Here is an 18,060-nt window from a genome sequence, read left to right as displayed (position 1 = left end):
ACCTATTTGGCATGGGCAAGCTAGATCCCAGTCGCCTCTTCGACATGGGCAAGCTAGGCCCCAGTCGCCTCCTTGGCATGGGCACTTAAGACCTAGTCACCTCTTCGGCATGGGTGAGCTAGTCCCAGTCGCCTCCTTGGCACGGGCACTTAAAACCCAGTCGCCTCTTCGGCATGGGCAATTTAGGTCCCAGTCGCCTCTTCGACATGGGCACTTAAGACCCAATCACCTCTTCGTCATGGGTGAGCTAGTCCTAGTCACCTCCTTGGCATGGGCACTTAAGACCCAGTCGTCTCTTCGGCATGGACAAAATCAACAAGAGTGGACTATAAGTCGCTCCTAGAGCCTAAGGGCTAAAGTACCGAACTAACAGAGACCTCGGCACCACATAAGACCCAGTCGCCTCTTCGGCATGGGCAAAATCCAAGAGTGGACTGCGAGTCGCTCCCAGAACCTAAGGAACTGAATCAGCGCTTACGAGCCCATCGAATTTCGGGCCGAAAAGAGAAATCTACTCCCTTCGCCGAATTACTCTCAACTCGGGAGTGGGGGGCAAATGATGAGGGCGGATTTGGCCCTCCAATGACATTATGACACATGGCACCTCATGACAATTAGGTGCAGCCCCGCACTTCACGGGCAGCTCGCCACCAAGCAGCCCGACAGCTCGGAATAGGCGGACCGGTACGTGGACATGACTCGATGCAGGTGATAGCTCAGCAAGTATCAGCTCGCCACAAAGCGAGCTCGAGCACGCCGATGTCCCGAGCTGCACTCCGAGTTAAGTTCATCCCAGTTCGCGAACTAGAACAACAAGTTTGCTCCAAGCCCAAGCAAGTGGGCCACCTCGAAGACAACTCACCTCAGGCAGAATCACCTTGGCACGCCACCAGTATCTCTTCACAGGGTAGCTCTCTACAGGGCGGCTCAGCGTTCTACGGGAAGTTTCTCATCTGACAAAACCGTACCTACTAGACTGCTCCCGCATCCCTCGTCTAACGGCGCAACACTTGCCAATTCAGAAGGCTACGCCCCTGTCTCCCACCTGGCGGCATCGTGCCTACAGGTTGTCTCCCAGTTGGCGGGACTGTACCATGCAACGGTCACTGTAGCTCGTCTGCTCTCGGCCCTGACAGTGACGGCCAACCGCTCCGAGGTACGACCTGATAGCGGATAACCGCATCAGGGATTTGGGATCAACCCCACTGAACCTGTCAGACGCTAGTATTTAAGCACTCCGACCCCTCAGAGGCAAAGGTATCGCATATTCACCACTCTCTAGCTCTCATCTTCTTGCGTACTCATTCTCTTTCTCAGCTCGCTACCGAGTTCTGACTTAAGCATCGGAGAGTCCCCACCGGGTGTTCTACCCCAGGTCCCTTCGCCTTTCTTGCAGGTATCTCTTGCTCGTCGCTAGTTAGAAGCCTCGTCACTTCTAGCTAGGAGTGACCGAATTGCGCATCATCAGTATTCTTTGAAGTTGATGGCAAAGTAGAGAGCTTCCCATGCAGTTCAAGCTTCAAAATTAATCTTGATAGAGCCCACAATTGGGCAAGCCAAACAATTGGGCTCCAAACTTTATGAATAGTAGCTATCTCCTCATTCAAAAAACATGAATGAACCTCTACTACTAAATAAGAAAGGGCCTCATTAAGTAGAATAGGAGGGTGAATAGTATTGTCATTAAATAATTTTTCATTTCTTTTTCCCAAATAAACCAGCAAATAACTTCACATTTTTTTGACAAGTGGGTAAATTTGGCACTTCACCCAAGAAATTCAAATCCACTAATCAATAATGGATGCATCGCAATCTTTGAAAATATGGCTAATATCTTCCTCATCACCATAGTGACAACAAGCACCATCAATATTAAAAATGATGATGCGCAATCCGGCCACTCCTGGCTAAAAGTGACGAGACTTCTAGCTAGCGATGGGCAAGAGATACCTGCAAGAAGGACGAAGGGACCTGGGGTTGAACACCTGGCGGGGACTCTCCGATACTAAGTCAGAACTCGGTAGCGAGCTGAGAAAGAGAATGAATACGCAAGAAGATGAGAGCTAGAGAGTGGTGAATATGCGATACCTTTGCCTCTGAGGGGGTCAGAGTGCTTATATATTGGCGTCTGACAGGTTCGGTGGGGTTGATCCCAAATCCCTACTGTGGCGATCCGCTATCAGGTCGTACCTCGGAGCGGCTGGCCATCACTGTCAGGGCCGAGAGCAGGCGGGCTACAGTGACCGTTGCATGGTACGGTCCCGCTAGCTGGGAGACAACCTGTAGGCACGACGTCGCCAGGTGGGAGATAGGGGTGCAACCTTCTGAATTGGCAAGCACTGCGCCATTAGACGAGGGACGCAAGAGCAGTCTAGCAGGTACGACTTTGTCAGATGAGAAACTTCCCGTAGAACGCCGAGCCGCCCCGTAGCGAGCTACTTTGTATTGAGCTACCCTGTGACGAGCTACTGGTGGCGTGCCAAGGTGATTTTGCCTGAGGTGAGTTGCCTTCGAGGTGGCCCACTTGCTTGGGCCTGGAGCGAACTTGTTGTTCTAGTTCGCGAACTGGGATGAACTTAACTCGGACTGCAGCTCGGGACATCGGCGTGCTCGAGCTCGCTCTGTGGCGAGTTGATACTTGCTGAGCTGTTACCTGCGTCGAGTCATGTCCACGTACTGGTCCGCTTATGCCGAGCTGTCGGGCTGCTTGGTGGCAAGCTGCCTAGTGGCGAGCTGCCTGTGAAGCGTCGGGCTACACCTAATTGTCATGAGGTGTCATATGTCATAATATCATTGGAGGGCCAAATCCGCCCTCAAATACCATGTCAGCCTCAAAAGAGACTCAGAACTCGTCATCGATAGCTTAAACAAGACTGTGGAGCCATTGTGGAAACTTGAGAATATGATTGAGGAGTGCCATTATGTTTTTCTCTTGTTTGAGTTCAGGTATCACATTTAGTCATGTATTTCGGGACGCAAATCAAGCAATTGATTGGTTAGCTCGTAATGCCCTTGTTGGAGGTCATGTAAGTTGGATTTTTTGCCATGGTCTCCTAATTTTATTTGGTTCTTTGACGTCAAGGGACACGGTACCCCGGGTCTTGTGTAGTCCCTTCCAATCTATGAAAAAAAATCATTGTCGATATTCAAATATGATTTGATTCAATTTAATTTATGTAAAACTTAACAAATTGTTAAAAGGAAAGAACATAACGATTGATTTAGATCAATTCAAATCCGGTCCATTTTACACCCCTAGTGTTTGGTACAAGTCAAAACGATTAATTTCCACCTTCTTAAGAGACAATCAATGCCCACTGTTAGGTGGGTCCCATCCAACACGAAAGATGACTACTATGCATCGTTTTAAAGTTTGTTTGTTTTTCAAAGTGAACTGCGCATACTCTCTTTCTTCTTATCGATGTACTGAAGCAGCAACGCATTATTCATCTAGGTTGTATTTGGCTGCAGAAAAATGAATTATTTTGTAAATACTGGCAGTCAAATTATTTTGTTCATTTCAGTAGAGACGTGGATTCGAATCCTTCTACCATCAAACTTAGGGAGGAGGAGCATTTGGTTTATTCAGTTAAAAATTGAATTAAATAAACCAAAATTTTTAAAATCAAAATAATAAAATGAAAACCAAAATCGAAACCAATTTATAATAAAACTGAAATAACCAAACCGAAATTTTTTATTCGGTTTTCGGTTATTTTGGTTAAAAACCAAATTTAGTTATTATATATATAATATTATATATTATAACCTATAATATATATATATATATATTATAAATTTAATTTCATCATAATACTTTATATGTAATATATAAATATATAGCATATTATATATTATATAATGAATTTTAACTAATTTGGTTTTTTCAGTTAACCGAATTTCTAAATCTGAAAACCGGAATCGAAAACCGAAATTATTAAGAACCGAATTACCTAAAAACCAAAAAACCAAAACTGAAATTTTCGATTCGATAATTCGATTTTAATCAAATAATGCTCACCCCTAAGGAAGATTACAAGTGTAACGTTGTGCTACTCAAAACAACCATTATGAAAGATTCGAGTATATGTATGTATGTAAGGGTGGAGACTTCACTTTTATCCCTATCCTTGTCATCAGCGATTGAATGCACATTTGGGATGGAACCCAGCAGGCCCATCTTGGTGAAGGCAAGATCAGATGGCAAAGTCTCCAACTATAGATAGTAACCAATGATCCAATAGTCGTGATGGTCATTTGTCACCCCTCGAGATAGTAACCACGCTACAAATCAAAACCGTGGGACTATAGGCTTCCCATGGTATGATCAGTGGGTTTCACGTGCCCTGTTGGGCCTGCTCTACCCATCCCCAATGAGACTATGGACTTTTCATGGTTCATATCTCCGCCCCATAACATTTTTCCCCAGGATGCCCCACAGCACATTTCTGCCGTGTATTGAGAGTATCTCCCGATGATGACATCATTGGTTCTGGTATATCATCGGGAGATATTCCCAATACACGATAGAGATGTATTGTGGGGTGTTGTGGGGTGGAGATGTCGTCTCGAGTTTTAGATGCCCCGCTCTATCCATTGCCAGTCCCCAATATTGTATAGTATGGAATACCCTAAACTCAAATAAGATAATTCGCTTTACATTGTAGAACAACTAGATTGCATGGACACATGGTCATTGAGAGTTGTGGGATACACAATACTTGACTAGTTTAGAGTATGTAATCAAAGCACAATATCCTAGCTCACCTGTTGATGAGGATTTGAATTTGACTAGGCTAGTTGTAGTACAAGCTTGGGATGGGAGTCATGCGGCTACTGCTTTTATTGGGGTATGAAAGAGTTAGCCCAACTGTGTAACTGTAATCCATTTGCCTATTTTGAAATTTATCATATAAAAATAAGGGTAAATTGATGAAACCTCCCTTTGATGTTTCTCACCGTTGTTCAAATCTTTGCGGAAATTTAGTAATTGTAATTATTTCTCCCAAATTTTATGAAACAGTTGCAAGTAGATCCCTTGTTATAATCTTCTATCAAAAGGCTTGAAAATGTCTAAAATACCCATGTAATTACTATTGTGGTTGGTTTTTATAGGAAAAAACAACACAAACTTTATAAATAATAAAATAAAAAAAATAAGAATTTAAAGTTGTAGCTTCACCTTTGAGTTATTGATATGAAATGCAAATTTGCAAAACAAATCAATTTCAGAAAATAGATGGAAGGGTTTGGACTAGCCATTCATATGAGGAAAAAATTTGAAAAATAAACATTTTGGTCAAAAGCAATTGGATGGGTATTTTGGACATTTTCATGACTCTTTTTAGAGGATTCAAACAAAGAGAGTCTACTTACAACTATGTTAAAAGGTTTAGAGGAGGTGATTGCAATAAACAATTTACCCTAAAAATAAAAACCAAATATATTAAATTGCTGAAACCTCACCTATAGTTTGATAATTGCAATTTCTTTCTATGAACTTTCTGGTAGTTGCAAGTAGTCTCCCTTTATTAGAATCCTCTAACAAGAGACATAAAAATGTCCAAAATACCCATATACAAACTTTATAAATAACAAAGAATGATTAATTTAAAGCTATAGCTTTTCTATTGAGAAATCGATATCAAGGGAAAATTTAGAAAATAAATCAAATTCAGAAAAAGATATTAAAAGGATTTGAACTAAGCCCAATTCATATAAAAATAAAATTTGAAAAATAAATATTTTGGACAGAAATGTGATTGCCCAAAATACCAAACTTTAGAGGAATAGGAATCTATCACGCCCTCTGTTTTCCTCAGCCTTAATGACAAGCGTATACTTTTTTGTAAAATGTCAATTCATTGAACCCTGAAACAAACACGAGTAGGACAGACAACAGAAACCAAACCACAACAACACTACCCTACAGATTAAAAAACCAGAGAAAAGCACAAACACAAAAACAGCTAACAAGAATAAAAAACAACCGACTGAAACCAAATAGGAAAACCCTGTCTTCAAACAACAAACCATTAAAGAAACCTATCCTTGTCAAATTATGAGCTGCAAAATTAGCTAGCTGCACAGGGGACCCACCTGAAACTGATATCCATCCCTCTCTATAAAACCAAGATATCTTCTTTCACTGTGTCAGTCACTGTAGCGCTGCAAGTGATTGAAAAGCAGGAGATTGTCTATCTCAATAATGGAGTTTGAGCACCTCAGACCAAACGCTTTCTTCACTACTTCAAAAAGAGCCAAAGACTTCAGCCATGAGCGGGGTTGAAGCAAAACACCGTGGGCGTATAAGATTAGTATTTATTTTTTATTACTAAAAGTTATATTATAATGAGTTTTTATGGCCATTTTATCTGGTAAAAATTTATCGGCAATATTAATGTTTTAAAAATCGATTCAGAACACAAACCGCTTTGGCCACCGATTTCTGGATCAAAGGTTTAATTACATGTCTAAATCAATTGGCCTGTAATTGTCTATAAAAAATTAAAAAATGACAAAATAATTAAAATAAAAATCACCTAAAACTGTTGTTCGGATCAAATGAATCGGCCATTCAACTGCCTAGGTCAGCAGGTCATAGGCTAAGTTAACAATTTTTAGACAAAAAGCGGTTTAGGGTAAAAATAGAACTGGTCTCCTGATGGTTTCTGGGCCAAACAGTTCAACCATCCAGGTCACCGATGGATTGAAACCATGGTTAGGAATTAGGATATTAACGTTTTATGTAATACCTTTCCCATTAAGTTTGCCATGAAGGAAAACTGTGACAATGAAATTTATTACACCATCGTTCTATATGAGATGTTTTTTCTGGGGGGGAGGAGGTATTCTCTTCATCAAACTTGAGAATGACCCCATACTAAGTAGGAGGCTAGTATTCTTATTTTTATTTATGTATTTTAATAAATATATTTTGACACCCATTTTTTATGTTATATATTTAGGTTATTATTTTATTTATTTAATTTAAAAGATTAAATTAAGGTCTATTTCTAACCCACTTTATAGATCCTACATCATTTGAAATGAGTTTTTATTTTTCTTTGTTTTCTTAGAGTGGATGCAACTAGCATTTGAGTGGGTAAACACTTATGACTTGTGAGAAAGAAAGCTTTTGTTTAAGAGTGAGAATAACCACTTTTGAGATACTCTTTTATTGGACGAAGATAAGGTTCGCGAGAGTCCTAGGAGATCCCGGATCTGTATTCTGTATATTTCCTGTACAGTTAGGATTTAGAATTTTTGTTTTTCTTTTTGGATTAGGAAGTCTTTTGGATTTTAGAAAGTTTTGGGGAGCAAGAACTCCATCGAATTTGTATATATATATCATAAGATAACAATGGAAAGGTAGGACCTTTAAGGTGGTAAAGCTTATCGACACCGACGTTGATGTACTCTGAGTCCCAGTCCCTGATTTCTTTGTTGTAGCAGTGGCAGGTCTGGACTCTTCTTCCTCCTCTGGACCGAAACAGAGCAGCGGTCGATCGGCGGGGTGGCAGTTACTTCACACCCCACTCTTCTTCTCGTAATCCCACGAGGGAGAAGTCTTCAAGGACTGTAGCTCATCCCTGTCCTTCGAACCCAAGCCAGAAGACTGGCGGCGAGCACTGTTCCTCTTCTTGTTCGAATGGAACAAGCGGCGGTACCGTTCATCTTCTCTGACCTCGCGACACCAGAACAGTGGAGAAATCCGGCTCATTTGTCATTAGATCTTCAGCGAATCCTCACCGTCTTCTGCGGACCAGTGCTTATTCCCCATCATCCACATTTCCTTCTCAGCGGGAAAAACATGAATCCTTCGAAATCCACAGTTCATCATCTCTTTCCTACGAACTGAACAGGGATAGAGGTTGCCTCCTATCTCTATCTCTTTATTGCGTTCGCTGGACGAACAAATACAACCGTAGCAAACGTCATTAGAAGTCTTGCTCAGCCGAGGAATCTCTGTAACACCTCCCACTCTAACAGATTTGATGCGCAGAGATAGCAACAACACTAGCACCTTATCACAATCTCTTGAGTCACAGCGGGCATTGCTGATCGGTCACCATGGCTGCCAACAACGACATGAACGGTGAGAGCTTGAGTAAGTCTGTTGGAGCGTCTTCTCCTTTCTATTTGCATCCATCAGATAATCCTGGAATAATTATCAAGGGTGGACCCTCTGGCGGACGTGGCCGAGGTACGACAAAAGCTCATGCTGCTCAGTCATCAGTGGAGCGTGAGGTGGCTGCTAATGCAGCTGTGACTGACAGAGACAGGACCAGACTGAACGGGCTTAACGACGAGCAATGGCAGACTCTTGTAAGCATGCTTAATGCTTACAAAACCAGGACTAATGAAAAACTCTCTAGTAAGAATTACTCCACTGAATGGATTGTTGACTCTGGGGCGTCACATCACATGACAGAGAATGTAAATGTGCTCGTTGACACTTATGATGTTGCACCTTGTCCTGTTAGGTTACCCAACAGTGCGCACACCGAGGCCGTGAAAAGAGGCACTGTTGAACTTGGAAATAATTTTAAATTGTTGCACGTATTATATGTCCCAAAACTCAATTGTAATTTATTGTCAGTAGGTCGGTTACTTCGTAACATAGATTATATTGTGTCGTTTACTAATAAGTTGTGTGTGATTAGACCTGTTCATGTGCCGGGTGGCCCGACGGGCAGGCCCGGCCCGGCCCGACCCCCGGACGGGCTTGAACAAGCTTTTTGGCCCGTGGCCTTAACCTCGGGCCAAAAAGCCCGGCCCGCATAAAATTTGAGCCGGGCTCAGGCTTTGCCAAAATAGCCTGGCCCGACCTATAGTTAAACCTAAGTAAAAACCCTATGTGATGTCCATTTGAATAAATTTTTTTATTTGAGAAGGTTGTTGATTCACTTGTAGGCCCATTGTTCATTTAAATAGGGGAAAAAACATCTGAATTAAAATAGATAATGTTTATTTGAATAGGGAAAAATTCGAATTTATTTTATTAGGTCGGGCTTCGGGCTCGGGCTCGGGCTTCGGGCTTTTTATCATGGCCGGGCTCGGGCCCAAGTTGTAGGCCCGTTGGTCGGGCTGGGCTCGGGCTCGGGCCTAACATTTTTTTGTTAATAAAGAGTCAAAGCCCGGCCCGGCCCATGAACAGGTTTATGTGTGATACAGGACTGCATCTCGAGGACTCTGATTGGTGTGGGTGAACAACTTGATGGGGTCTATGTCTTCAAGGGTGTGGCGCTGGTTCATGCTTACAAGACAGATAGAATTGGGTCATGCGATTTGTGGCATCAGAGATTGGGACACCCTTCTTATCAAATGGTTAGCTTACTTCTTAATATCAGTAATAGTAAGAACAAAACTTGTGATGTTTGTTTGAAGGCAAAGCAAACTACATATATTTTTATTTAAAGCAGCACTAAAGAGACTGATTGTTTTGCATTAATTCATTGTGACTTATGGGGTGCTTATAGAGTACCTGTATCCTGTGGTGTTGTATAATTTTTTACAATTGTTGATGATTATTCTCGAGCGATTTGGATTTATTTGCTGGCTGAAAAAAGTGAAGTTGGTCGAACACTCAAAAATTTATGTGCCATGATTGAACGACAATTTAATAAGAAGGTTAAGATGGTGAGAAGTGATAATGGAACAGAGTTTACATCATTGAAATCATATTTTGACGAGCAAGGAATTTTATTTCAAAGTTCCTGTGCTGGAACACCCCAACAAAATGGTCGTGTGGAGAGATAGCATCGTTATATGTTGAATGTGGCCAGAGCACTCAGGTTTCAAGCACATCTTCCGATCAATTTCTGGGGTGAGTGTGTTTTGACTGTAGGGTACTTGATCAACTGGACACCTTCAACCCTTATTGGTGGTAAAACACCTTACGAGATGCTATTTGGACAAAGTCCTTCTTATAAACATCTCAGAGTTTTTGGTTGCTTGTGTTTTTCGCATACTCGGGACCGTGACAAATTTGCCGCTAGGAATAGGAAATGTGTCTTTATTGGGTGCCCTTTTGGGAAAAAGAGGTGGAAATTATACGACCTTGAGTCTGGTGACTACTTCGTCTCATGATACGTGGTGTTTAGTGAGACCGAGTTTCCCTTTGCTACTCCGGAACATCAACCCTCAGTAACCAGTCCTCCCGTAGCCAAAGAAAATGTTGGGTTGCCTTGGGCCACTCCTCCTGACATGGTATCTGAGTCACCTCATATAGAAGTCAGGGGGAGCGACACAATCGATGAAGAAGGACATCAGAACATGGGTAATGATGAGGAGGCAGGTCCTCTTGATGAGACAAGGAGCCATACAGATTGCAGAAATAATGAAACTCCAGCTGCTCCTCAGCCCACCACAGAGTTATTAGGCCGCGAACACCGAGAAAAGTGGCCCCCTAGCTATTTACAGAACTTTGTCACGCACTCTACTCGTCGTTTAGACCCCTCTGTTGTTTCTCCGCATCATCTCAGTCCTCAGGTACTCCTTATCCCATAACTCATTATGTGACATATGATATTTTTTCTGTAAAACACAAACATTTCTTGGGAGCTGTTACTGCAGGCTGAGAATCTACTCGTTTCTCTGAGGCAATGACTAATGCTCGGTGGCGCGAGGCTATGTGCCAAGAGATACAGGCTTTGGAAGATAATGAGACATGGACCTTGGAAGACCTCCCACTTGGAAAAAAGGCAATCAGGTGTAAATGGGTCTACAAAATCAAGTACAACTCTGATGGATCCATTGAAAGATTTAAAGCATGGTTGGTAGTCATAGGCAACACTCAAGTTGAAGGTTTTGATTACAGCGAGACCTTTGCCCCTGTGGCTAAAATGGTCACAGTTCGAACCTTCTTAGTAGTTGTTGTGGCGCAACATTGGGAATTGCATCAGATGGATGTCCACAATGCTTTTCTGCACGGTGATCTCCATGAGGAGGAGCCCCCCGGGACTGGAAAGGTATGCAAACTCCGGAAATCTTTGTATGGTCTGTGGCAAGCCCCCTAGAACTGGTTCACTAAGTTAGGTGATGCCTTGAAAACTTTTGGGTTTGAACAGTCCTATTTTGATTATTCCTTATTTACATATCGCAAGAATGGGCTTGTCTTGCACGTCCTGGTTTATGTTGATGACTTAATCGTTGGTGGGAATAACCCGGAGTTCATACACAAATTTAAACAGTATATGAACCGATGTTTTCACATAAAGGACTTGGGTGTTCTTAAATATTTTTTGCGCATCGAAGTGACTCGCGGATCATCGGGGATATTTCTTTGCCAAAGAAAATATGCACTTGATATTATTACAAAAACTGGCTTATTGGGGTCTAAACCTGCTCAGAATCATAAACTTGCCCTTGCTGACAGAGCACTCCTAGATGACCTTGAACGATACCGATGTCTTGTGGGCCGTTTGATTTATTTAACCACTACACAGCCGAAGCTCAGTTATTGCATCCATGTCCTGGCTCAATTTATGCAATGTCCTCGTGTTGATCATTGGGATGCAGCATTACGTGTGGTTCGTTATCTGAAAGGACGTTCTGGTCAAGGAATATTTTTGCGCTCTGATAGTGATATGCAATTGTATGCCTATTGTGATTCCGACTGGGCGAGTAGTTCTCTAACTCATTGCTCTCTTACTAGGTACTTTGTCATGTTAGGACATTCCCCCATCTCCTGGAAGACTAAGAAACAACATACTGTCTCTCAGTCCTCTGCCGAGGCTAAATACCGGTCAATGGCTACTACCAGTTGTGAGTTGAAGTGGCTGAAAGGTCTGTTGTCGTCTTTGGGTATATCTCATCCTCAACCTATACGCTTGTTTTGTGACAATCAAGTTGCTCTGCACATTGCTGCGAACCCTGTCTTCCATGAGCGAACCAAACATATTGAAGTTGATTGTCATTTCATTCGCAATGAGCTCCAAGCCAGCACCATTGCGCCTTCCTATGTACGTACTGGTGAACAAGTTGCCGACATTTTCACAAAGGCTCTCGGACAAAAACAGTTTGATTTTTTCCTTCCCAAGTTGGGCATTCGCAATCCTCATGCATCACCTTGAGGGGGAGTATTGGACGAAGATAAGGTTCGTGAGAGTCCTAGGAGATCCTGAATCTGTATTCTGTATATTTCCTGTACAGTTAGGATTTAGAAGTTTTGTTTTTCTTTTTGGATTATGAAGTCTTTTGGATTTTAGAAAGTTTTGGGGAGCAAGAACTCCATCAAATTTGTATATATATCATAAGATAACAATGGAAAGGTAGGATCTTTGGCTTCCAAAATTTTTCATCTTTCTTGAGAAAATAGATAGAAGATGGCACCTCGGGTTTAAGGAGGACAAATGAAGAAATATCTTTTGATTTTTATATGATTTTTAAACAATTTTTTAATAGATGATTAGAGTTAATTTTATCAGTAAAAATAATATGACCTAGTTTCTGATAATAGTCAAAGGTATCAAATGTTTTTTTTAACTGGGTCGGGACTCTATAGGTTTTTGAAAAATTAGGGTAAATTTTAAGGTTGTGTTTGGTTTGAAAGAAAAGCTACAAAAATGAAATGATGGGATTCCCTACAAACAAAAACTCGACACACAATGTGAAAGCGTGGGAAACCCACTTCACACTAGGAGCATCTCCCTTTAAATTTAATAAAAAAAGTATGAGATATATTCCTAATGTGTTGTTGGATGCTATACAAGCAGAGTTTTTGCTTGCAGGAGCTCTAATAGAGGTGTAATGTCAACATGACCCACATTTTCATTCTTCCCATACTATAGTGGGTCATGTCGACTTGGCACAACTTTTGTAGTAGGTCGCGTCAACTTGGCATCACTATTGTAGTAAGTCATGTCGGCACAACCTGTACAAGTTGGGGGTGAGGCCTAGCATGAGCCTGGGTTGATTTAACCTATACTATTTTTTTTTTGTTTGTTTTCACAAAAAAAAATAAAAACTAAAAAATTATAAAAAATAATGAAAATTGAAGGGAAAATGACAAATTGAATGGTTGCAAGAACAATTTGAAAAAAAAAATCTTAAAATTTTATTCCATATGAATAATCAATACATAAAAAATGATTAAATGAAATTGAAAAAATACAATGAAATCAGAAAAATACTAATAAATTTGAAAATAAAAATTTACAATGAAATTGAAAAAAAATACAAATAACCTACAAGGTACAAATAAATTGAAAATTTCAAAATTTACAATAATCTAAAAAAAAACTTCTTCAAGTCTTCAACTTGAAGTCCCACTTTCCTCTTCTTCTAGTGATACATTGAATGTTGTGTCATGTCTTCCTTTATCTTGTAGACTTGTAGTCTATTTTCTGCATCCAACCAAACTTTTAGACAAATATACATCTCCAATGTTTCATTTGTCATCCTATTCCTCCTCTCATCTAGCACCTTGTATCCAGCACTAAAACAAGATTCCGATGCTACAATACACACCAAAGAGGTTAGTAGATCACGTCTCATTGCGGCAAGTAGACGGTAATTATTTTCTGGTTCTATCCATTAGGCTAAAATATCAAAGTTTTCTAATCCCTTATTTAAGAAAACTTAAAAATTTATTTTGCAAATAAAATTTAAGTTCATTGAAAGATGAAGTTAAAGTAGAGGAAGATGAGAAAATAATGAGCCTACTTATTAAGGACCACACCATAGATCTACTTGATGCAGTACCACTACTACAATATATGTAAGTGGCATTGAACAAGTTTTTTTTTTCTTTTTTAATTTAGATTTATACTAGTAGGGACAAGTGCGATGCATGGGCTTTGTTAAAATAGTTTCAAGCAATAGAGCTAGGGTGCAAGTTGGTTGTACCCAATTCAAGCCCAACCTGATTCAATAAAAGCTTTTGCACAGGTTGGGTTTGAGTTTTTTAACTTTAAGAAGGGATTGAGCCAAAAAAACTTGGGCCTAAACTAAACTTAGATTGGGCTTGGGTTGAGGCCTCGGGTACTGATACTAATAATATATCCAAAATTTTATATATATTTTATGTATTTTTTTATTTTTTATTTTTATAAATTTTATTTTATTATTATTAATCAAATCCATATTGCACTAATTGCATAAACACCTCATCCACATGTGATAATCGGATTGAGTTGTGAAGTTTTAAGTATTATTGAGAGGCCTACCTGCTTAGCTAAACTATTCTTTTTGTAGTGTTTTATATTTTTTCCTTTGTTCATTTATCAAAAAAATATAAGATTTAAACAGAGGGAGTTGAATGAGGTGAAAAGTAGTAGCTCAATTTACAATTTGAACATTACAATTAAGAGACTAAATTCAAAAATGAGTATTTTAGTTCAAAGAAATTTCCATAATCTTGTTTATATTTTTAATAGTAGTGTAAATGTAGAATTATAGATGTGTTCAATTTTGTCTACATTTATTTTTTGTATTTTTTTGTGTAAAAATAATTCTAATATATCACACTTACTTTTTATTTTTATATGATATTATAAATGTTCTTGCTTGTTTTTTTTGCAAAAATTATGTATTTTTTTATTTTTGTTTTTTATATTTTATTATTTATTTATGACATTAAAGGTTAACACATTTAACCCAAAAGTTGAACTATTTATTATTACCTTTTTATATTTCATGTTTGATTAATTCTAAATTATGTATTTTATTTTCATTATCAATAAAAACAATTCTTGTTTATTATACTTGTTTTTTAATTTGATTAATAAAAATATCTTAAATGTGTATTTTTTTCTACTGTTTTTTTTGTAATTTTCTATATTTATTTCTATTTTAAAACTTTCATTACCTAACTATGATTTCATAGGTTGCTCAATTTGATTCATATGGTTGAATTGCTTAACCACCACTTGGATAAAAAATGGTTTTGTCTTTTAGTCAGTCTTAAAATATAAGATAAATTTCCTAAACTACCCTTATTGTCTAGTTAATTGACTAAGTATACCCCTACTGTTTGACTATTGTCTAATGCTAACCCTACTATTTCGGAAAATTATCATTGTCATCAAAATATTGATGGAAGGGCTGAAATGTCCATTTTGCCCTTTAAGTCAAATCATAAGCTTCTCTTCCTTGGTCTAGTCTTCGTCACCCAGGTCCAATATGTTGCAATGGTGATGATTTTCTTCCTCCACCCCCCTTCCCCTCTTCATCACTCGTTGTAGGTGAACCTCTGATGAACTCGGATTTAGGGGAAAGGGATTTCATCTACAACCAGTGGATTTGGGACAAAGGGATTTCATCTAGAAAAATTAGAACAATTTTCACATAGACACAGGGATTAACAAATGGTTTGGAACGAGGAGCCACCATTGACGATGGTGATGATGTTGATACAGGATACAACGGTTTGGAACGAGTAGTCACCACCGACAAAGGCGAACGGTGGCTTTTTCTCTTTCCATAGGACCAAACCCATTTTCATATTTATTTGCAAAGGCTGCCATGCAGAAACAAATAAATAGAGGATGAGCACGGTTAGATGAGTAATCTACTACTACTTCTACTTAGACTCAAAGTGGAGTTGGAGTTGCGGGAGAGGAACGGAGATAGAGATGGGTGTAGATGATGTCGACACGGTGTTCGATGAAATGTCTGGATTTCTCCTAAAATGGTGAAACCAAGCTCCTAGGTCCCAATAATGAATTTACTCTGGTGGTGATTTTGCGCCATTATCCGTTATCTTCCACTTCAATTGATTTGATCATACAAATTACCAAACCTGATTATGTACAAAGATAGGAAAAAATGAGTGAAAAGAATGTTATAATCAATATTATTAAGAATTTAGAGTAGACACGTTGAAATCACTACACATGCACGCACATTCACCATCTCAGAAACCTTCTTTCTCTCCATTTCTCATCTTTAGTTCTATATTTTCAATCCCATCGAGCTTCCTTGTTTTACCCACATATTTATGCCCTAAAAATTGGAAATGAGGGTTTATTTATCGTCTTCAATTCTATTGAATTGAAACCCAATCAAAGTAAGTAGAAAGAATATTCTGTGTCTTTTGAGGTTATTTTCTCTATTTAGGAAGGCTACAGAGCTTATGGCAATGGGGGTTTCCACTCAGAGTGGCCCTTTGAAGCCCTATTCATCTTCTCTCACTCATCACTCACCCATTAGGGCAATGCTAGACTTTGTCAATCTATCAACAATTCATAAAGGGGTTCCCTTAGTGTTGTAGAAGATCATATTAGCTCAGAGTGAGAAATATGAAAGGGTTGTTCATGGGTCGGGTTGGATCGGTTTAATAGATTTTTTTTCAACCGACCCGACCTAGTCAGGTTACTTAAAGAGCAAACCGAAACTAACCCGCCATTAAACAAAACCGACCTAAACATGAAGGGTTGGTTTGGCTCGGTTTGGCTGCTAAAAAAATCTCTCCCAATTTGACTGAATGATTCAGCTACAGAACTGAACCTACCAATGCACCACACACAATAAAGCTTAAACCTACCAATGCACCACACTAAAGTTACTGAACATCATTTCAATTTTCAGCCATAAACTGAACTGAACTTCACTAACAATAATGCTTAAACCTGTAATTAAACATCACTAATGAAGCCATCTTAGCTTCTAATAAAGCTTAAACCTGTAACAAAACACCATTTTAGCCATAAACTGAATTGAACATCACTAATAATAAAGCTTAAACTTAATCGAACATCACTAATAAAGCCATCTTGACTTCTAATAAAGCTTCTAGTTCCAATAAAGCTTAAACTTATAATCGAGCATCACTAACTTTTGGACCCAAAAACAAGTAAGGTGTAAAAAAAAATATTCATAAATTGAACATCGTTTCAGCCATAAACTGAATTGAACATCACTAATAAAGCCATCTTGGCTTCTAATAAAACTTCTAGTTCCAATAAAGCTTAAACTTGCAACTGAACATCACAAACTTTTGGACTTAAAAACAAGTAAGGTGTAAAAAAAAACAGTCATAAATTGAACATCATTTCACCCATCCAATGATAAAATTTAAATGAAAAATCAATGACAAAAGTTGTTCATTAATCACTAATCCAAAAATTCTTGCAGCCATTCAAAAAATTAGGTGGCCTAATGGACTTTGGATCTTCATGTTTGAAGAAGAAATGCTGCCCTGCAAATGACTCAACTGTCAAGAAACAAACAAGAAAAGTTTGTTTTAGATTGTCAAATTACTTGGAAAATGAAATTTTAAATTGTAGAAAAATAATTACACTTGTAAAGATGATTAAGTCTTACCAAAACATCATTCATCATCACTTAATTATACTTGTTCCATTGTTCCTGAGAATTATAAAACAAAGAAACAAATATTAGTATGTAACTCAAAAGCGCCCACGAAACCAAACACCTACAAAATCTAACCATCTTAGTCAAAGTAACAAAATGGCATTTGGAAAAATTCAGAGAAGAAAAAAAATCAAAGAAGAAGACCCTGGCCCATTCGAATCCCTATCCCAAATGACACTTGTAACTCAAAAAATCCGACTCCGTTAAGATCAAAGAAGAAACCCAAGAAATCAAAGTAGAAGGAGGAGAAATTGAACTCCAATAGCTCCACTAAGTAGACATGTTCATGGGCTGGGAAGCCCGACGGGTCGGCCCGACCCGATCTCCGATCTAAGTCGGACTTGAATAGGATTTTAAGCCCATGGGCTCAGGCTCAGGCTCGGGCCTAAAACATTGGGCCCGACCTTTTTTTTCAGGTCGGGCCTAAAACATCGGGCCCGAGCCCATGCCCGACTTGATAATGTATTATATAATAAAAAAAAAATATATATATATATATATATATATAAAATACAATATTTGTTCTTTTTTTCAAGTAATTGAGATCTTTCATTATTTTTTTAGGTTTTGAGGTCCTTTAATATAAATAAAATAGTTTTTTAAATGAATAAAAAAGAATTTTTTTTTCCAAATTTCTAGCTGGGCTCGGGCCCGGGTTTTAGACTTTATATGAGGGTCGGGCTCGAGCTCGGGCCTAAGCATATTCTGTTAAGATAAAGGCAAAGCCCGATCTGAACCGGC

The sequence above is a fragment of the Nelumbo nucifera genome, chromosome 1, assembly GCF_055504915.1.
Source record: "Nelumbo nucifera cultivar China Antique chromosome 1, China Antique-T2T, whole genome shotgun sequence".
NCBI lineage: Eukaryota > Viridiplantae > Streptophyta > Magnoliopsida > Proteales > Nelumbonaceae > Nelumbo > Nelumbo nucifera.
This window is presented reverse-complemented; position numbering follows the sequence as displayed.